Source organism: Triturus cristatus, chromosome 8 (genome assembly GCF_964204655.1).
Source record: "Triturus cristatus chromosome 8, aTriCri1.1, whole genome shotgun sequence".
NCBI classification, from domain to species: Eukaryota; Metazoa; Chordata; class Amphibia; order Caudata; family Salamandridae; genus Triturus; species Triturus cristatus.
The window spans coordinates 1,459,699,908-1,459,723,221 of NC_140591.1; the positions used below are offsets into that span (position 1 = coordinate 1,459,699,908).

General features: G+C 43.8%; 1 protein-coding gene across 1 annotated transcript in view; it reads left to right on the forward strand.

Annotated features, from left to right (window-relative positions):
* The window catches only part of LOC146805930 (retinal guanylyl cyclase 2-like), a 468,140-nt gene that overhangs the window by 149,657 nt on the left and 295,169 nt on the right, over positions 1-23,314 (forward strand). The gene's annotated exons all lie outside the window — the stretch shown is intronic.

Sequence of the window (23,314 nt, forward strand, 5' to 3'; positions counted from 1 at the left end):
AAGAAATGCACTTTTTTTTAATTCTGAAGAGACATTATCGCACATTGACATCATGTTAACTGTATGATTAACATGCCAATCATTTTCACGGCTAGCCCACTGGCTCGTATACGCTTGGCTCGTCTCCGGCTGGCTCTACCTGTTAATTAATATATTGGCTTGTGCACCCCTAACAAAGAGAGATGAATGGATACATGACAGTGAGCCCGGTAGATGGTAGAGAAATAGACTGGTGCAGACAAACAGACAAAGTCAGTCTCAATTTCCTCACGTCAGAATCATCACTTTCAATAACCTGGAAATATGACGGCAACTCCCGCATGCCCCAACATCATCCCCCTCACATATTCTTAGCAGAAGCTGCAGATTCTGAGCTGTGCCCTGCTGGTGCAGAGGAGCACGGCAGAGTCTGTAGAAGCTCTGGGATCCCTAGCCCTTCCGGGCGGGCACCTAAGCCTTCCGGGTGCCTTCACACTCAGGATAAATGAATACATTTTGTTCTCTGCTTTAGTCGCCCCTCTGTGAGCACTGTCTGGTAGATGAAGCTCTGTGTTAATAAACACATTCAGAGAGATGGTTTATTTATTTATTGATTTGAAGGTTTTATATAGCGCGAACACGACCCTTGCTGGTATCAGAGCGCTTTACAAGTGAGGTAGTTAAACAAAGGATGCAAGGTACAAAAGAAACATAGGGGCAGATTTATGAGGCCCGTTGCGCCATCGGAACGTCACTTTTTGTGATGTTCCGTGGCGCAGAAGCCTGCGTGATATTTATCAGGCAGCACTGAGCCACTTTTTGTGGCTTAATGCTGCCTCATAAATATCAGTCCCATTAACGCAGTGTTCTGCGTTAAAGGGGCGTGCAATGGGTGTTGCTGGGGGCGTTCCCAGCAACATCCATGGCCTTTCGACACTGCCCCAGATTTACGAGAAATCGTAAATCTGAGGCAGCGCCAAAAGCTTACGCCTCCCCAGGGGAGGCGTAAAGGAGGCGCAACGGGGAGAAATATCTTTATTTCTCCTCGTTTTTCCTTTTTCTATGTGTGCTGCATTCTGCAGCACCCATACAAAGAGGAAAAACCTCTTGTGATTATTTTTGTACAGAAAGGTTTCCCTTCCTGTACAAAAATATTCATCTCCGCAACGCAGGCACCCTTGCACCATGGTGCAGAGGTGCCTGCGTTGGCGCAGGCAGCCCATTGTGCGCCGGCGCAGGGGAAAAGGACAGGAATGCGCCGCATTTTATAGATACGGCGCAACCCTGCCCTTTTCTTTTGCCGTAGGGAAGCGCAGCAGGAAGGCCTGCTGCGCTTCCCTACGGCAAAACCTCATAAATCTGCCCCACAGTATTTCGAAATAGAGTCGTATGTTCCAGCTGGTTGTTCAAAGAGTCCGCTTCAATGTTCAAGTAAATTTCGACATGAGAAGAGATTTGACTTCTTTTTTTAAGTAGGCAGTTGAGGGGTAAAGTCTGGTTTCTGGGGGTAGTTCATTCCAAATCCTTGGAGCAATACCAGAGAAAGTGTGGTTATATGTTTTCTTCTTGCCAAATCTTTGAGGCTTTAGAAGAAGGTTGCTGGTGCTCCTGGATGATCTGTTTCTACACGAAAGCTCCAGTTTCTGGGCCAGATACCTTGGGGTGTTGTGATGTATGGCTTTATACATCACGCAGGTGATTTTTTATTGAATTCTTGCTTCGAAGGGTAGCCAATTGAGTGCTTTGAAGTCAGGGGAGATGTGGCTATTTCTTTTGGAGCCTGTGATGAGCCTGGCCCCTGAGTTGAGTGATGCTCTTAGGGGGGCAGTTTTAGATCTAGGGAGTCCACAGAGAGTAGCACTGCCATATTCTAATCTGGGAATTACTAGAGCTTGGACTGCCAGCTTGAAGTCATTTACTGGGAGGAAGGGTTTTAATTTTCTCAGAGTGCTCATCTGGAAGTTTGCTCCTTTTGCTGCAGCACTGATGTGTTTTTGCATGTTTAGGTTACTGTCCAGAGTTGCTCCCAGAGATTTTGCTGAATCGATTATAAGAGGTTGGCAGTTGAACGCTGTAAGTTGTTTAAGCCATTTGTGTATGGTGGCTGGTTGGTTAGGTGGTGTGATTAGTAAGAAGTCAGTTTTGAGGGCGTTTAGTTTGAGGTGGTTTTCAGTCAACCATGACTGAGTATTTTGTAAAGTTAGATTGAGAGATTTGATGTCATCCGGAGAATTTATCTTTATAGTTGCGTGTCGTCTGCGTACATTTGAAAGGGGATATTTGATGAGTAGAGAATCTCAGTGAGCGGCTCAATGAATAGGTTAAACAGTGTAGGTGAGAGGGAGAAGCCCTGCGGGACTCCTAATGTGACTGGAACAGTCTTGGACAGAGATTGGTTGACCTTGAACCTTTGGGACCTATTCAGGAGGAAAGAGGTAAACCAATTTAGTACTGACCCCTATAAACCCATTCTGTATTGCAAGAGTTCTAGAAGATGATCATGTTTGACGGTGTCAAAGGCCGAAGATAAGTCAAGCAGGATAAGTAGGCAGGTTTCGTTCTGGTCTAGGATTCTTAGTGCGTCATCTACTATGTGGGTCATAGCCGATTCAGTACTATGTCCTGCCCGGAAACCAGATTGGAATTTATTGAGCAGGTTGAAATTGGTGAAGTGGTTGTCTAACTGGCTGAGAACACATTTTTCTAGGAGTTTAGCCAGAGTTGGGATGTTGGAAATTGGTTGGTAGTTATTTAGGTCCGTGGGGTCAGCTGTAGTTTATTTTAGGACGGGGACACTTTTCCTGATTTGAGAATTTCAGGGCCAATCGCATGGGAGGATTGTGCTAAGTTGGATAGCTTCTGGGTTGGCAATAACCAAGTCAAGGGTTGAACCTTTGACATGTGTGGGGCTATTGCAGATTTGGGTGAGGTCAAGGATGGAAAGGAATGTTTTGAGGCTATTTACTGCCGGGTCGTTAGGGTCGTTCCAGTGGAGATTGAAATCGCCAAGGAATATTTGGGTATTATGTTGACCAGTATGTGTGGTCACAATATCAATAAATTGCTCGATGAAGGTGATGTTATCGCCTGGCGGGTGGTAGAAAATGTGCAGTGAACAAATTGTTTTGTTATTACTTGTGATATCCAAGCAGAGGTATTCACAAGAAGATAGATCCGGTGAAGGTGAGCTGTTCACTGAGAGACTGTTCCGGTGAATGCAGGCAACACCGCCTCCTAGTCTATCAGGTCTATCTAGTCTGGTGATGTCATGATCGGGGTGAAACAGAATGTCTAGGATCGGCATGGAAGACTCATTTAGCCATGTTTCAGTTATTAATAGGAGGTCAGGTTCATGAGTGAGTATTAGGTCAGCTATGTCAGCTGTGTGTTTTGAGGCTGATCTACAATTTAGTAAAATGCATTTGAGACGCTGCTTGGTGGTAGTAGGAGGTTCCAGTGTTAATGGAACTTGCATCAGATTCTCCGGGGTTATACCTCTGTTGTTGTGAGTAGGGGCTCTGTGTGTCATGCGATGGATGGTTTCGAATTGGCGGATTGAATGGGTCTGCTGTGGATTGGCTGGGTGTGGGGGGATCGTAAGAAAGGAGTCGGGAATGTATATCCTTGGCAGTTAGAGTATTTATCCTGCGGAACCATCGGGTTGTGGAATTGTGGTTAGGTACTGTTCTCCATCTTGGGAGTGGATGCTTAGGGGATCGTAAATGCACCTGATGCTGGAGTGTGGGGCTGTAGCTGGGAGGGTTCCACTTCTTATCATCGGCATGTCGTCTAATCTTGTTTTGCTGCCAGATCAGGTTCCATAGCGTTTGGAGGTCATCTTTAATATATTGTAGTGAGAGGAGGATTTAATCGAGTTTAGGGTCTGGTGTGGGAGTCGTGTTAATTGTTTGGTCTAGGGGTAGGGTAGGGGTGAATGGGTTAGGGGTGTAGATTGGAGGTTGGCAGTGATCTGAGTCTGCGTGGTGAGATCTACAGGTAAGGCTGTCTGGGGACGGGGAGGGGCAGGGGGAAGAGCCAAAGAGGGAGGGGGAAAAGGTATGTATCGTAGGGGTGCTCATCGAGATTAGGGGCATGGATGGGTTTGGGTTGTAGATGCGAGGGTTGCATTGATCTGAGTCTTCGTAGTGTGGACTACCTGTAAGGCTGTCCGGGGAGGAGGAGAGGGGAATAGCCAAAGGGGGAGAGGTATGTATCAGAGGGGTGTGCATCAAGATTAGAGGCATGGACGGGTTCATAATGTACGGGGGCCGATTGCAAGGGATGTTAATTGATTGGATACTAGGATAGGAGTTGTGTGTTTGGTTCTCAAATACTGGGAGGTCTCCTGGCATTGGGGTGGGCATATGGAAGGGTCGGTTCGTAGGAGAATGCCCTGGGGGGGTTATCGGCATGGGCATGGGGGGCGTGATCGGCATGGACATGGGTGGTGTAATTGAAATAGGGGTGTCTGTGGCGGGGGAAAGGGATTAAGGACTTTATCTTTGATGAGCGGGAAGATGTTGTCGAGTAGGATTACATTTCGGTCAGATGATTGCATGAGGATGATACCATTATGATAAATGGTGATTGTAGCTGATGCATTGTAAAGCGGGGAGGGGCTAATAGAGATCTTGAGACCGTGTGCTGTTTTCCTGGATGAGGAAACAGAGAGCAGGGCGTAAAAAGCTTTCCTCCATTGAGCTCTCCTCTTTGTGTAAAAAATAATGTCATTGGATAAAGTGCCCTTATTTATGGAGTGCTAGGGTCTGATATTGGGGTCTCGGGTATGTTTTTAGCAGCAAATGTTTAAAACGTTTTGCTGCTTTTTTGAGAGGTTAGGTGGGTACTTGATGTTATAAGTATGTTGACCTGCGCGCTCCATCGTGCTATTGGCGCTTAAAGGAGGGGTAGACAGGTAGGGGGGGTGCACTAATGGTGCAGGGGTAATGGGGGGTCGTGCGATGTGTCAAATAACTTGGCCGGTCCTGTGCGGTTAGGGGTGAAAAAAGTTAAGTATAGTGATAGGGAGAGAGGAGATGGGAAAGGTAGATGGGTGAGAGGTAGTGGGAACGGGGGGGGGGGGTGTAAGGAGAGCGGACGTGCCTGTTGGCTAAACCGGATGTAATTAGATGGGGTGCTGTAGTGAATTTTATTTATTTTTCGAAGATTAATCCAGTGTCTGCTCGGGAGTAGCCCATTCCTATGGACCTTGAGTCCAGTACAAGATGGCCGCTGGATTTGTAGAGGATACCTGGAGGACTGCTGTGTAGTCCTATCACTTTTTCTGTGGTTGAGACAGTTTTGAGGGTGAAGTCCTATGTCTCTATCTATATGCACTGAATTGGGGTGGTCCATTTTCCCTTTCCATGGAGGGTCTTGTGTAGATTAGTCCTTTCACTCTATCTGTGTGGTTGTGTACAAACAAACAACAGCCACAATTCCGTACGTTTGGAACGTGTAGTTAAATACCTGCTCATCGACTACCTCATTGGCTGATCATTCGATGGCACTACCAAAATTACATTTGGACACATTTGCTCAACTGTAGAACACTCCCTTCTATGGGTCATTTAACAACTCGGGGCTTTGGGGTTAGCTAACCTACTTTGGATGCTGTGTAAAAGAGTAAATACAAAAATTAATGCAATGAAACTAAGCAACCGGTACTGTCTAAAACACTGTGAAAACTGACACGCATTCTGGCATTTTGTTTAGTTAATGTCGATTTTCTCATAGATGCGAGTAAAGTACTCTTAATATCTTAATGAAATCTGCACACTTTTAACTAATAGCACCGGGCGACCTTTGACAAGTAGGCAATGAATACATTTTCATGTACCCTCGAAGCCCTCCTGCCCCCACCCCCGTGGCAAACTTCATGGCCTCCCAGTGTTTGGGGGATAACCAAGACGCAGGAGAGTGAGTTAAATAGTCTAGAAAAGGAAAGAGAAGCCAGGATTCAGATTCACATGCTCCGATCCCGATCGTGTTGGTTAATCTGTAAGCACTACTTTTATTAATGAGTTTCGCATTAGTAATGCACCACGGTGTGCATGTTTGGCGACACTTCACCCATGAGGTACGTGTCAAGCAATTGTTGACACAATCCACACTTTGCGTCTTTTTAATATATTTATTACGAAGTGCAGGACCTTTCCAAGGGATTTTGCACACTACATATATTCACTCCAAAAATAAATTGTGTAGGTAAAAAACATGACCATTTACAATGTCAATAGCTCTAACTCACAAATGCGAGACCTATTTGCATTGCAAATGCTTCTTTTGTTAGGCACAGGGAGATCAAGTGATTCGGCCTGAATCACAGGATGTTGAGTGTCGTTGACCCAGCTTCGAAGTCGACCGCTCTAGCCGTAAGTCTACATCCTCTCCCCGACATTTCAATACAGTTTTATTTTGCTGCTGGTCCAAGCTGAAAAGGTGAGCTGATGACACCCTTATGTAAACTGGTTTACCCTTGTCCACCCTGCCTGCCTCCTCCGATTAGGCATTGTGGCCGCTGAGTCAAGACTGAGGTCTTGCTCCACCAGAACCTGTCGGTGAGTGAGGGTGCGGTGGGAAGGATGATCAAGACAGTTCCTTCTGAGCTCCAAGTGCTAACAGTTTTTTTTCACAAGCAGCGCCTGACACTATATAGGTGCAGCGTGGGTACGAATATAAAACAAATCTAGTGATGCACCCTTGTTTGACTGAGTGCCATCAAGTCATTCTTCTGCAGCCATAGATAAACAGCTTGTTGGCAAGACAGTTGGCATTGAATGAACCTCTGTCCATAAAACAGCCCACCTTCTTTCACCTCTTTCCAGCACATACATATCCAGCTCAGATATGTTACCACATGACACACACACATGTATATGTTTGCTAAATGGATAAAACGAGTGCACTCAAATCTATCAGACTTAAACAGCGCAATTTCTGACATAAATACAAAGAACAGCTGAATAGAATTTACAAACAGAAATGTATTGGACAACCTTGGTTTTAATATGGAGTAAAGGTAGCTTATAGGTCATAGATCTGAAACGTTTTTCATTGTGTATAAAAGGACTTTTGTGATTTGGTGAGGGTTACTTGTATTCATTTGTTTTAAATCAACTAAAGGTAAGATGGATGATGTATGGTGTGCTATTAAGGGTATGCATGTGTGAATTTAGACTCTGGGGGTTACAGTTGTTTCTGTTCGGTGAATGGGTTTAAGTAGGTAATTTACTGCTCAGCACCTTAGATTACTGACTCACAAGAGCATCATAAGAAGCTGGAACATTTCCAAGTACTTGATTCTAATGTCATAATGACATTGAGACCTGAAGTACAAGGATCCAAGAGTCTGCACATTTAAAGAATTGTGCTATAAGAATACATCTGGGTGTTGGAAAGCAGGAAAAAAGATAACAATGAGTGACTTCCAGCAGCCTTGGTAGGGGACACAGCCAAACTCATTTCCTCTGATGTTCTGGTATTTCTTCACATTGTCTCTAAACATATTGTTTGTGGCACATAAATTATATCCCACTTATTGTAGCAATTCATCGAAAAACAAATGTTATAATCATTTATTTAGAACACAAATGGATTAGCATTCAGAAATAATAATCTGTAGTATGGGGCAGCCCAATTTAGTACAGGTTTTAAACTGACAGAAGAGAATCTTGGAAAATATTGGCATATATTGTTCAAGGTATTACAGGCATATCAAAGATATTGGTGTTGCTGCAGACACACAACAGGATACCCATATACAGATCGAATGGAAACAATATTTTAAGTAAATTAATGTCAAACTCTGTATTTCTCACAGGGACAGGAAAAACATGAGTTAGATTTGCTCACTAAAGTTCTTAAGCAAGTCTATCCTAACAGAAACAACTAACTAGATAGACGATCAGAACAACACGTATTCACTTATTGGGAACATTCTGATAATCTGCTGTATAACAAAGGATACCATGCAACACTTACTTTCAGATTCCTGTTTTGTGAATGCACTCCTTTCGCGTGCTCCCAGCAATTTGGCAATTTCCTGTACCATCAATTAATCTAAACAACGCACTGTAACATCTGAAAGGTTGAAGCATCAGTTTAGCAGCCCAGTTTTTCTAAACTTCAAACATACAAATAAAGGCTTTGTTTCAAACCGCAGGCATATCATTTGAAGTTGTGTTTCTAAATATGAAAGTTTGGTTATTTTACTCAAAATGGTATGCCTTTCAACTGAGAGCCATTGTAGATCATTGAAATGCATATGAAACACAATTTCAAAATAAAATAAAAGTAAATCAAGAATTCCACGCGCAACAGAATTCACCTCTGTTTTGCCAAGTCACAACACCAGATTAGCCCTACCAATGCTATACGACTGGTCAAACCATACTATACTCCCCAAAAGTACTGCATTGCAACACTGCACATGCAGACACCTCTTAATGTACAAAACAACACCACATTAGAATACAACATCACAATTATGCTACAGGAAACCAATGAAAGACTCCTACACAAGACAGCTACAACACAAAAACAAAATCAAGACACCAAAATAACACAATAGTACAATAAAACATAACAATACAACACTGTAACACAATACCACACAAACACAAAATAACTTCACAACACAATAGCTTTTTAAATTGTGTTTCTAAATGTGAAAGTCTAGTTATTTTACTCAAAATAATATGCCTTTGAACTTAGAGCCATTGTAGATCATTGAAATGCATAACAAACATAATTTTGAAATAAACGAATAGTAAAACAAGACTTCCACGCACACCATAATTCACTACTGTATTTGCAAGTTATAAACACCAGATTACCCCTACCAATGCTATACAACTAGTCAAACCACACTATACTCTCCACAAGTATTGCATTGCAACACTGCACACACAGACTCCTCTTAATGTACAAAACAACACAACATTTGAGTACAACAGCATCTCAATTACACAACAGAAAAACAATGCAAACACCTACACAACACAGCTACAACACAAAAACAAAATCAAGACAGTAACATAATACAATAGCACAACACAACATAACAATACAACACTGCAACACAATACCATACCAACACAAATTAAGATCACAACACTGTGGCGTAATGTGGACTTAGCCGCATACAATGAAATTCAAAACAACACAAACAGAATAACAAAATAAGATAGTATGAGCAACACAAAAATACACCAGACACTCATCAACACAAGGAATGAACGTAATAGCACAATCAATCAGAATACACAATAACACAAATGCAACACAACCCAGAGCTATGCAATGTGAAACATATAAACAGTACTGCACAATAAATTGCTAAAGAACAATGCACAACAAATAGTAACTAACAAAAACAACACACTAACATAACACCACAACAAACTACAACATTAAATCACAACTACAGACAACCATAATCCATAAAAAATAATAGTAACAAAATACAAGCACATCTCACACAACAAGACAACAATAGCAGTACAACAGACACAAAATAAAATAACAAAAATACACACTACAATACAAGGAACCATACATCAACCATAGCAATAGCAACACTAACTCTACATAACACAACCATCTTTGATATATTACATTAAAATATTTTTTCTGGTCTTTACATTATTAAAAAACTTCCCATAAATGACATTTGCATTATGTATTATTATTTATTAAAAGTGAAGCTTAGGCAGAAAGCCGCGCTAGACGGAACAACCTGCGCTTCGTGGGCCTTGCCGAGGGGTGCGAGGGATCTTCCATGACTAACTTTATCACCCAATGGCTTAAAGACGTCCTTCCTGGCCATCTCTTATCCTCCACCTTTGTTGTTGAGAGGGCACACAGGGCCTTGACACAGAGACCCCCCCGGGTGAGGCCCCGAGGCCGGTTATTGCAAAGATAATGAATTATGCGGACCGAGATGCTATCCTATGATTTGCCAGAACACACAAAGATGGCCTTCTGCACGACTCCCGCTCAATCCTGGTGTTTCCGGACTACACGCGCCTTGAACAGCGTCAATGCCAATCCTTCATGGCCGCAAAGTGCAGACATAGGGAATTGAACATTCAATACATGTTGCTATATCCGGCTCGGATGCGGGTCATCTACAACTCCAAGTCCTACTTTTTTTACACTCCCGAGGCGGTCTTCGCATGGTCGGACGAGCGCCCTCGGCTCCGGGCGGCCTCTCCGGCGGCCATTGGCTCAGACTCCTCCCGTGGCTCACGCACTCAGCAATAAATCCCAGTAGCGGCGAGGGCCGAGACCCGATAGAATGTCTCCGAGTCCTGAGCGTCCACCATGATTCGCCCTGATTACTCCACACGTCGTCTTTTGAACTGTAAGACACTGTGTAGGGTTAACTGTATATCAATAATGTTCTTTTCCGGGTGGAGTGGGTCTTCGACCACGAGCTGCTGGGCTGTGTCCGCCTTGCACTCCCTGTTTTCTTGGTGTTTCTGGGTGGGGTGGGATTCATTGGTGTGATATCTGGGGGCTCTCCGTTGGGGGCCCGTAGCTTTGTACACCACGACAGATGCTCCTTGTTTTTGGTGGTGTCAGGCGGGGGGAGGAGGGAATGCGTTCTTGGTTGTGTTGGTTTATACAGTTTATTGGTTTTTGTATGTGCAGACGGTGGGAGTTTTCCATATTGTCTTTTGAGGGGGTTAGTTTAGTTCCAGTCAGTGTGTACCTTCACTCTTATGACACCGGGTGACGGAAACCTTCCAGGCGATCTAACATTGGTTTCTTGGAATGTCCGGGGGCTACTTAACAAGGTGAAACGGGGTGCAGTTCTCCGTCAGGCAAAGCGGTATAGGGCGGATGTCCTACTCCTTCAGGAGACTCATTTAATGGGGTCGAAAGCTCCATGCCTCGCCCGCTTCGGCTACATATATCATGCAGGATTTACGAGGGGCTCCAGGGGGGTGGCTGTACTCATCCACTGCAGGGTACAGTTCAAATATATTGCACATAGGGCAGACCCCAGAGGGCGGTTCCTGTTTGTCACGGGCACAGTGTGTGGTGAACAGATCACTATTGGGAGCATATATGCCCCTCCCCCCCTTAGGTGCCACATTTATTGATAACTTATTAGGGGTGTGTAGTTCCCTTCCAGAGGGTTTGACCTTGATGGGAGGAGATTGGAACGATTATAGGGGGGCCCTTGGACTGCCAGCATGTCCTTGATTCCCCACCGTCCCTGGGCCCAACCAAATTGTCTACTCTGGCGTCTACGATGGACTGGGCCGACATTTGGCGTGAGTTTCACCCTACTGAGCATGCATACACATATCTCTCGGCGGTCCATGGGTCACAGTCCCGTCTGGATTATTTTCTTGTTCCCAGAGTTTTCCTCCATAGATTCTCGGCTGTACAACATAGACCTCGCGGTCTCTCTGATCATTCCCCGGTCATGATGCAATTCCACACATGTTCTTGCAGGCCCCCGTTCCGCAGGCGAATGTCCCCATGGTTCTTCTGCAGCCCGGCCTACCAGGATATGCAAAACACCTCGATCGTTAGATACATAGCCGATAATAGTCCCTCTGCCCCCTCGAACACTGTTCTCTGGGAAGCCCTCAAGCCGTCGGTCCGGGGCTGTGAAATTAGCTATCGCACACACGAGAAACGCACATGGCGCAAACAACCAGACGCATTAGAAACACGCCAGGCATCCCTCTCTTCCCAACTCAACACTAATCCCTGCCCCATCATTCGCCGGAACCTAGTCCTAGCGCAGCAAGAGCTGCGCCAATACCTATTGGGCGAGGCCAAAGAGATCTGGAAGGCATCCCAACACCGGATCTATCAATGGGGGGATAAGTCCAGTAAAATGCTCCACAGGCTGTGCCAAGTAGGTGGCGCCCCTGCTGTTCTGCCCGCCATCCGTGGTACTGATGGGTCCCTATATACGTCGCCTGAGGAGGTAGCCGACGTCTTCGCGATCCATTTTACGCCCCTCTACGCCAGGCAGGAGCAAATTTCTGCTGATCTTATCGTGGAATTTCTTAGAGACATTCCACCCCGTTGACTCCCTGATCCCGTGCGGGACCATCTAGAGACTCCAATAACACTAGAAGAATTGACTGATGCCCTCAACGCGCTCCGTCCAGGTCACGCTCCAGGCCCGAATGGTTTCCCAATGGAATTTCTCTGTTCCCATATGCCCCTTTTAGGACCTTCATTATTGGCTACTATCTTAGATGCTTCAGACCAGGCACGTTTACCAAGCGATTGGCGCCACGCGGAGATAGTGCTCTTTCTTAAACCGGGCCGACCAGCTGAGGACCTGTCTTCTTATCGCCAAATTTCTCTCATAAACTTTGAACCCAAATTGTTAGGGAAAGTCTTGGCTGACCGCCTTCGGGGGTGCATTACCGAACTGATACATCCCAATCAATCGGGATTCATGCCGCAGCGGGCCACTAGACATAATATCAGGCGAGTTCATAACGCCATCGCCACGGCCCCCACCCTTGGGCGCCCAGCTGCCCTCCTGTTAGCCGATATCAACAAAGCATTCGACTCGTTAAGCTGGGTCTACCTTTTCCAACAACTTGAGGCACTTAACTTCGGGCCCTGCATTCCTGACACACATACGCCTACTCTATACTGAATTGACGGCATCGGTCCGCGTGGCAGGACATCGATCCCACCCCTTCCTGATCCAGCGGGGCACACGCCAAGGTTGCCCACTTTCCCCATTATTGTTTGCCCTGGCGATAGAGCCCCTGGCGGCTTTGGTCAGAAGTGAAACGGTGCTCAGAGGGTTTGAGTGGTCCCGTTCAAGATCCGACCGCATAGCATTATATGCAGATATGTCCTATTTTTTATGACAGACCCCTGGTACTCCGGACCCCAGATATTGGAAATCCTCAGAGTCTTTGGAAGCACCACTGGCCTCCACGCCAATCCGGCTAAATCTATCCTCTTCCCAGTGTGCGGACATCAGGGCTGCGAGTCGTGGGCTGTGCAGCTGTCTAGAGCCACAGACGGCTTCAAGTACCTGGGGATCTTTATCTCTCCATGTCCCAAGATCTCTTGGACCCACAATATCACCCCACTGCTAACCAGTCTCAAAAATGAAAAGGCAATTTGGTCGGCTCTTCCGCTATCCCTTTATGGGCGCTCAGCCATTTTTAAAATGGTCTCCCTGCCTCGAATTCTATATCGCCTCCAAAATTTCCCTTATCCCATTCCTCGTGCGTGGTTTACTCAGGTAAATGCCATACAAAATAAATTCCTTTGGGGCGGTGGGTCTGTTCGTGTGGCGCTCCGCACCTGTGTGCAATGCACGTATTGTGGGGGGATCGCGGCCGCGGATATTTAATCCTATTACGTCGTGTCTCACATCCTTGTGATTAATGAGTTGTGGCATAATTCCCCTACCGACCCGGCATATGCTGTAGAACAGGCCGCAATGGAACACGTCCCCCTTCTCCACTTATTATATAGCTACACGAAGCTGGACCACCTACCACCAGCTGGCAGGGTGGTCATACAATTATGGAGGGCGACGACCAGATGGATGGGTTGGAGAGGGGGATTGACTCGACAGACCCCATTGTGGCAAGGCACTTATCTCAAGACGGCAAGCGTACTGAGTGGGTTCCGGGGATGGGACTTGGTAGGGATATCGACCCTTGGCGATGTGTGGAGAGGTGCCTCTCTTAAATCATTTCAACAACTTCAGACTGAGTTTAGCCTTCACAAATCACAATTTTTTAAGTTTTTACAGCTCCGACACGCACTCACCCCCCAGATCCGACACGTAGAGTCTCTCCCAGAGTTTCAGCCCCTAGAGGGACGCCTGCTGATGGGTGACCTCGGCCTGCATAAAATTAGGCAAATTTATAAAACCTTGACGACTCACACCCCCACCACACTGGATAAGACCCGACTGGCCTGGCTGGCCGATATTCCAGAATTGACTGACGATGACTGGGCGGAGGCGATTGCCAGCCCCAGGGGTGCGGCGGACTCTGCGCGTTATCGGCTCATTCAATTCAAATACTTACATAGAGTATATTATACAAGAATAAGACTGTGGCGCATGGGAGTTATTCAATCACCAGTATGTCTGAGGTGTGGCAGAGATGAGGGGTCCTTCTTCCATACTGTATGGGCTTGCACTGCCTTACAACCCTTCTGGAACAGAATCTGGTCATGTCTTGGAGAGGTATTGGGGCTGGTGCTCCCATCGGACCCACGATTGTTTCTGTTGCACTCTATGGACGATATTGGGGGGAACCGATATAAGCAACACCTCTTGTTCCTCGCTCTTACTATTGCCAAACATGACATTGCACAGAGATGGAAGGCATCCTCTCCCTCGACTCTCAGAAAATGGAAGACTGAAATGGACAGATGCATGGGAGCTGAAATTGCAGTGTTCGAGGCCAGGGGCTGCCCACGGAAACATCGTAAGATATGGTCGCAGTGGGCAGCATATCGTGAGATAGATTTACCCCCTCTCTCTGAGGAGGACCTCTGATTGGGATCTGCCATCCGCTGTTGGGGGCCATCCTTGTTCTTGCTGCATGCTTGTACTAATGTTTCACTGGTCTGGGCTTTTCATACCTGCTGTATTATGTGCTGTATTCCGATACTCGCCCGCTGTCTGCATATCATTTAAAAAACCCTTTTTATTTTACCTGCATGTTCCGCAGGGATTGATTACACTCATAGAAATGGTTATAGATGTGCATATTATCCGACTACTTCAACGAGCCAATACAAGATCACTGCTTGTTGTTTTGTAAAATGACCGAATAAAATCTGTTGTTAAAAAAAAAAAAGTGAAGCTTAGAATACATTTAAAGCACTTTAATTACATTTTAATAACAATCTATTTTATATTATTTTTTAATTGAAAAAGCTGCTATTTTTTGCACTTCTCTTGCCTCTCTTCTTTCTGTACTGCTCTTGCGTCTATCTGGTACTCTCTTGCCTCTCTCTGCACCTCTATTGGTTCTTTCTGTATCTCTCTTGCCTTTGTGTGCATCCCTGTTCCCTCTTTGTGCACCTCTTATACCTGTTTCTGCAGCTCTCTTGCCTCTTTCTACACTTTTCTTGTCTCTTCCTGCACATCTGCTGCCTCTTTCTGAACTTCTCTTGCCTCTTTTTGCACCTCTGTTGCTTCATTCTGCACTTCTCTTGCCTCTTTCTGCACCCCTTTTCGATCTTTCTGCACCTCTGTTGCCTCTTTCTGTACTTCTCTTGCTTTTTTCTGCACCTCTCTTGCTTCTTTCTGCACTTCTCTTGCCTCTTTCTGCACACACAGGGCTACTTTTAAACTGACTGCAGGTTCAGCAGTGCACACATGCAAGCGCAGAAAAGCGCTTCTTACCTCTAAACTGCCATGCCCTATGATATGCTAGGGACATAGAGGTAGTTTTAATCCCCCTGCCCTATTATGTACTAGGGCTTTACAGGGGAGGTCATGCCAATCACAGGGGTACCCAACCCATAGTGTACCCTAGTATATGTAGGTGTTTTTACTGTATTCTAAGTGTATTTCAGCATTGCACTGGCTCTGGGCCTGGTTAGGCAGAGCCTAGGGTCAATAAGAGTTAGTTATCACCAGTACCAGTCAGCAAAAAGTTGGGGGGTGCTCAGGGCACAGGATTACTTTGCAACAAGGCCTCTTTCTACACCTCCGTTGGTTCTTTCTGCATACCATTTGCTTCTTTCTGTACCTTTCTTCCTCCTTCTGGACTTCTGTTGCCTCTTTCTGCATTTCTCTTGCTTCTTTCTGTGCCTTTCTTCCTCTTTCAAGGTAAACAGTGGTTCCGTTGGGTGAAAGAATTTCTTTACGCATTAAGCATATTCACACGTTATTTAGATAATATGCAATGTTATGCTGTAAACAACACACCAAACAGTTCGTATGTAATTACAATTCTTTGTATATAAATTACGTCATTCATATATATATGCATCTATATCTTATGAGAGGCCGTCAGCCAACAGTGTAATGATAAAAGGTGACACAGTGAAAAAATAAGTGCTCAGTGACAATGTGCGTGATCTGTACAATAGTTTTGAAATCTAGAGAATTTGAACATGGCCAGCAGGATTGAATATTTATAGTAAAGCTGTGTGATGGAGAATTCCTTTTAACGCAGGTTCTATGTACTGGTCCAAATATAAGTCGACGTTTCAACCCTTGTGCTGCACTAATGTAAGGTCAGTACGGGTCTTCATCAGGACATAAGGCAAGCAGTGACGGCCTTATTGTGATAGGAATTCACATGTTATCAGGGCCCTTCGGCATACGGCACGCCACAGACGAGCCCGGACTCTTTGCCTGCCATCCTAGTGAGTTAACTTTGGTTTGACGAGCAGAGAAATCTTTGCCTGCCGCCCGCATGATCTATTGAGAAGCGCCAAGAATAGAGACGGCATTGCATACCTAAAGAGATATAATTGACGAGCATCGATTGATACCTGACTTGTGGTTCATCTGATATACCACTGAGGCCCCCTGCAACGTAATTATCCAATTGAAGCCCTTCCAGAGAATCTCGCCGGAGGGCTATCACTCCGAAGGGCCCTGATAACATCACAATAAGGCCGTCACTGCTTGCCTTATGTCCTGATGAAGACCCGTACTGACCTTACATTAGTGCAGCACAAGGGTTGAAACGTCGACTTATATTTGGACCAGTACATAGAACCTGCGTTAAAAGGAATTCTCCATCACGCAGCTTTACTATAAATATTCAATCCTGCTGGCCATGTTCAAATTCTCTAGATTTCAAAACTATTGTACAGATCACGCACATTGTCACTGAGCACTTATTTTTTCACTGTGTCACCTTTTATCATTACACTTTTGGCTGACAGCTTCTCATAAGATATAGATGCATATATATATATGAATGACGTAATTTATATATAAAGAATTGTAATTACATACGAACTGTTTGGTGTGTTGTTTACAGCATAACATTGCATATTATCTAAATAACATGTGAATATTCTTAATGCGTAAAGAAATTCTTTCACCCAACGGAACCACTGTTTACCTTATAACTCACTGCCCAGGTTCTGAGGGATACTGGGTTACCCCATTATTTGTACAACGTTCTTCCTCTTTCAGCACATGTCCTGCCTCTTTAGGCATAGTTAGAAATTAGCATTTAAAAAACCTTAGAAATACACTGAAAAAAACACAGGTGTCAGGGACATTATAGTTAGAAATTTTCATTTAAAAAACCTTAGAAATTCACAGAAAAAACCATAGGTTTCAGGGATGTTATAGTTAGAAATTAGCATTTAAAAAAACCTTTGAAATTCACTAAAAAAAAACATAGGTTTCAGGGACGTTATAGTTAGAAATCATTTTTTTTTAAATCTTAGAAATTCACTGAAAAAAACACAGGTTTCAGGGACGTTATAGTTAGTTGGACATTTCACTTGTACAAAACCAGAAAAATTTGGCAGTTATAGTTAGTTGAGCTCACTATTAATTGTGCCCCCGAAATGCACTGCTGATGAAATCACATATTACATCATTCTTGACATGGTCAGTGACATCACTGATGACATCTCAAATGACATCACTGATGACATCACTGATGCCATCATCCACGTGATGATCTGATGCACCTCCTCATACCCTAATATAACCTTTGATACACCTACCCTAAAATACAGACTACCATTTTCAAAACAATAGATACACCAATACCAGTTACTACATACCCACTCACTGATTCCTAGGTCTACACACACATCTACTCATTCACCCATACAGTCATTCATACATGCAGTCACTCATCAAAACAACACTATCATTTGCACTCATACATCTATACAGACACTCACACACCGCCACTCATCCATAGATTTACTTACACACCTAGTCAGTCACGCAAAGAATCAATCACACTCCCATTTACTCACCTATACAGTTATACACACACCACATCACTTATTCATAAAGATACTAACACATACTTACTCTCTTATACAATCACTGATACAAACGCACACTCGTCCAAACAGCCACTCTCCCAATCACTCACTCTCACATATAGTCATTTATATACTCCAACACTCACATATACTGCCTTTCACATATGTAATTACTCACACATGTACTACTGAGACATCCATTCACCCACCAACACACCCATACACACACTCACCCACACATACAGCCCTTCACAGATGCACTCTTGAGTCCATACACCCAGTGAATCACCCACTCATACATCTATGCGCAGAGTCACACCCCACACCCACCCACACAGACACTCTGGCACCCATACAGATACTCAAACATCCAATCAATAACCCCTATAGACACTCAAGTAGCTGCTCAGCAACCCATGCAGCCGCTTACACACCAACTGACAGACTGATACAGACATTCACACAGTTTAGTCACTAACCCATGCATTCAGTAAGGCACATTTAATCACTCACTTATACAGTCAGTCACGCACCTACTAAATCATCCATTCAGACACTTATACACCCAGTCATTCCTCAATACACCTTGGCATATATATACCTTGGCAGATATGTATTTATAAAACATATTTAAACTTTACAGAAACACACAGTCACTGGATGGTGTCATCAGTGATGTCAACAGTGATGTCATTTGAGATGTCATCAGTGATGTCATCAGTAGGTAGTTATAGTTAGGATGCTGCTTCCATAGGAAGTTTTTTTTTTTTTGCCAATAACTTTGGAGTCATTTGACAGATCCTCATGAAATTTTCAAAACTAATTTGCCACTCACTTCAGCTGCTTTGGTGACATTTTGGGGGTGATCTGTCAAGCGGGGCCTGAGAAGAAGGGGGGGCTCCCAAAACACATTTTCCCCATGTTAATTTGCATAGGAAACTTTAGACACAGCTACAGCCCGAACTGCTGAACGGAATTACACCAAATGTGGCAGAAAGGTAGCTGTTGGTCTAGAAATCACCCTTTTTGTTAAATGGTGTAAATCCATTCAGTAGATTTGGAGATATTTTAATAAATTTCCAGTTATATATCTGGGGATGCGGAGGATCCATGACCCTCCCGATCTCGCGCTGAGACCTGATTGGCTGCCAACACTTCAACCGTGGAAGTGTTGGCAGCCAACTTGTGACTTGGTTGAACTTAGTCACTGAAGAAAATATTTTTTTTTTAAAGAAAGGGGACCACCGTAGAAATACCCTGACTCCCTAGGACTTCTGGGGTGTCCCACAGGGAGCCCCCATGGCCACATAAGTATTTTTTTAAAGTATTTCTGTGGGAGTCGCGCTGGATCCATGACTCCCGCCAAAATATTTTTGAAAAGCACAGAGTGGACTCCCTCGCTTTGTTGACTATAGTCCCCTGGGTGGGCCATTTCTCAGGGGCAGTTTCTATAGTAATGCGGGGGTGCCCATGCAGCACACCATGTGCCCCGGGACCGCCATCTTCCCAGGGAAAACATATGTAAAGTGATGCGTGGGCCTGCAAGGCCCCTCACAGCCCCTGGGACAACCACCTCCCCGGGGCTAATAATTAAATAAGTGCAGGGGAGGCCCATATGACCTCCTCTGCAGCCCCGGGTACCGGCGCCTCTTTGGGGCTAATGCAATAGGGGACTTAGCAGACTCCCACTGCCCCAGGGATCACCACCTCCCCGGGCCATTTTATTTTTGAAATGAGGGGGCCTCATGGACCACCTGGGCCCGTGGACCACCAACTCCCTAGGGCCAAAGTGTTCAACAAATTGTAGAGGGGGCCACATGGCAACCCTCTTCAGCTGTTCTCTGCCACGGCGACTGCCACATCCCTGGAGCAGACCCTGACTCAAAGAAGGAGGGGGCGGCATGGCCCCCCTCCTGGAGACGTACAGGGCCCTAGAAACCACCACCCCCCAGGCCGGCTCCTGCAATGTCCTTGGGTGCTCACCCCGGGACATTGCTGTTTGCTATGGCCAAGACATAGCAAACAGTGCTCCACTTTGAGCAAGCGAAAGCATTTTGCTCTAGCTTGCTCAAAGCAGAGCATACTTTTCTTTTAAACACAGAGCTGCACTTTAGCAGCTCCCTATTTGCAAAAGCAATACTTGCTCCCGCAGGAGGCAGGGAGCCAGCAGGGACCGCGGGTGCCTTGAGGCTCCCCCCACAGTCCCCAACCTTTAAAAAGTGGGTACCCTGTGTGGGACCAGGGCACCCACACTACAGGTTGGGCCCCGGGGATGGCGTCCCCGGGGCCAGACTCCAGTAAGTCAGACACATCGTGATTCCTGAGAGCTCATCGGAGGCCCTGCCCCCTTTCTCCTCCACTCTGCAAACGTTACTACTAGTTAAAAAAAAAATTGTAATTCACTGAAAAAAACATAGTTTTCAGGGACTTTATAGTTAGAAATTAGCATTTAAAAAACATTATAGATTCACAGAAAAATACAAAGGTTACATGGATATTATAGTTAGGCTCAGATTTCACATATGCAAAACCCGTGCAATTCTGCAGTTATAGTTACCTGAGCTAACCATAACTTATGCCTCACAATGTACTGCTTATGACCGTACATATTACATCACTCATGACATGGTCAGTGACATCACTGATGACATCAATGATGAAATCTCAATTGATATTTTCCTTTCCATAGACTAAATCCTTGGTCTTGCTCTTTTCTAGTCACAGCAGACATGAAGAATAATAGCAGAATCTGTACGCAAAAAAACAGTCAATATTTAAAAATATTAGAATCAGTTTAATGTAAATCAAATTTAGGAAAATGTTGTAGATCAGATTATGCAGAAACATGTAGAGAGTTTATCTTTCTGGTAATAACCTATAGCATGGAAACAAATAAACATGTTGCTTTAAATATCTCCTTTCTACTTATCACTTTTTCTTTTTAAATCAAAAAATCATAAGAAGGAAAAGCAAGTTCCCATTTTCTTGTTATGTAAATATATTTATATTGTCACTGAAAAAGGAAAGATTAAAGGGGAAGCATCCCTTTAATCTTTCTTTTTCAGTGAATGTATATATTATATATAATGTCATAGTTAGGTGAAAATGTCAGTTATAACATACCATTTTAAACTAACAAAACAATTGAAATACACCAGTTATAGTTATCATAAGTAACTGTAACTCATGCACTAAATAAACTATACTTTTCCCACCCTGCCATTTACAATGTTGGCATCAATTATGTTATTTCAGAAGCTGCTATGATGTTATCAGTTAAGGCATCAATCATGTTATGAGTGATAATCTTTCTATAGGAAAAGCATTTTTTGGTTTGAATATAACTACATATATAGTACATTTACACTTACCTATATTTATTTTCTGTGAATATATGGTTGTAGTCTATTATTTGTACTCAACATTGTTGTATTTTTGTAGGTCGATATTTTGTCACATAATATTGTGACATGCAACCACCTTTGATCACCTTTTATCTCATGGTCAGCCCGGTCTGCAATTAAAACCCCTGCTGCCAAAATGCTCTTCAACTTATGGCTTTCAATTCTTCCTGAAAATTCAAGGTGTGGAAAAAACTGTATAAGATGGGATCTATTGTTATTTGTAACATACTTGTAGAATTACACTGATTACAATCTTAATGTGAATTTAAAGTTGGCTACAAAAACCAGTCTATGTTCTTAGAACATCACATCATGACCAATGGAATTTTTTAATTCACGTTACCAATAAAATAACTCAAGAGCGAGATGCCTGCTACTGAGCACTGACCGAAACCTGCAAACTATTAGATTGTATCCCAATGAATTTCAATTTGAAACACTCTTTATCTATTGAAAACTGATATTTTCATCCACAGAAAGTAAGCACTTTATAAATACTACATAGTTATTAATATCAGTTGCTAGAGTGCAGTATTTAAGCCTACCTAGTTTCATTAGTGTGATATGTAGAGTGTGATATGTGGGTGCCTAACATTTTTCTGTGATCTTCCTTTTTGACTGGTAAGAGAAATTAAACAGTGGGAGAAAATGTTTCTGAAGCAATAAGTCTTGATAAGGGGTCAGATTCCTTGGCCATACTTTGGTCCCGTTTTTATAGATCTGTAGCTAGGCTATTCATTTAATTATCCAGACTGGAATCAAAAATGCCATGGATGGACCTTTGTCTAGATTTTCAGTACCTAGGTCTAGCCTGATGTCATTTTGCTTTTTCAGCAAAGGGTGCATTGTCAGACTGAACTTAAGAAGGAATATAAGTCTATTCTAAATTAGTGTTGCCTTGCAACATGTTTTATTAGGATCAGAAATTGTTTGAAGAGCTTTGGACATCCATCATTTGCTTTCTAAGTATACAGTTGGTGTTTCTTGCTGACCTACACACTAGTCACACATGAATATGATGAATGGGGGATGAGTGGCCCATGTCAAGTCAAGCAGCAGAGAGATGTGGTATGACAACAAAACTATTTAATACTTCTTGATGGGTGGTTGGTGATTTTCTAAGAACTTCATTGACCACAGGGTAAGCAGAGTGGAGGTAAATGTATACTGATGGTAGGATGGGGCACTATCTACGATGGAGAAGGGCGTGGAAAGAACACAGTGGAAGGCTGGTTGTGATGAGGATTGGAAGAGTGCTATGAGGCTGGGAGAAGAAGATAAATATATGGTGCTTGGTGAGAAATTAAGTGGTACAATGAACAATTACTCAGACATATAAGCACCCTGGTGGCAAGTGCAAGTTAGAGTAGATGGTTGAGACTAGTCAAAGAACAGGCATAACAGGTTATGAGCAGCAGTAGCAGGATATTATCATGGCAGTGTAAAGAGCCTTGTAACAGCTTCTCTCACAGAGAAGAGGTGGGAAGAAGTTTGTGCCATGAAAACAGGGGCTGTGATTAGCCATTAGGCAATAACACAATAGTAGGCAGATATAAATAACAGGATGTAAGCATAGCAGAGTAATTGTACCACCTTATGGACTCCCAACCATGTGTACAATAATTATCTTGCATGTGCTTATTGTAAAGGATTGTAGGGCAGTTCTTTCACACGTTGCCATTTTAATGCAGTTTATCAAAGCTGATTAACCTTTCCTCCTTGTCAGGTCAGCATTAATTGGTTTTGGAATTCTCCATCCAGCTGCCTTAAGGCTAAGTATTGTTTTACAACATAATTGACTGAAGATGATATACAAACAAAATAATCTTGAAGTTGAAACATTGATAATGGTTTGGAGGAGATGTATTTTGATTCTACCTATCTATGCAGTTTATTGCATTTTGCTAATGCAGTAGTCTGTTCAAACTTTTTTCTTCCTCTTTTAAGTTTAATCTCTTAAAAATCATCTTGCTGGTTGTGTT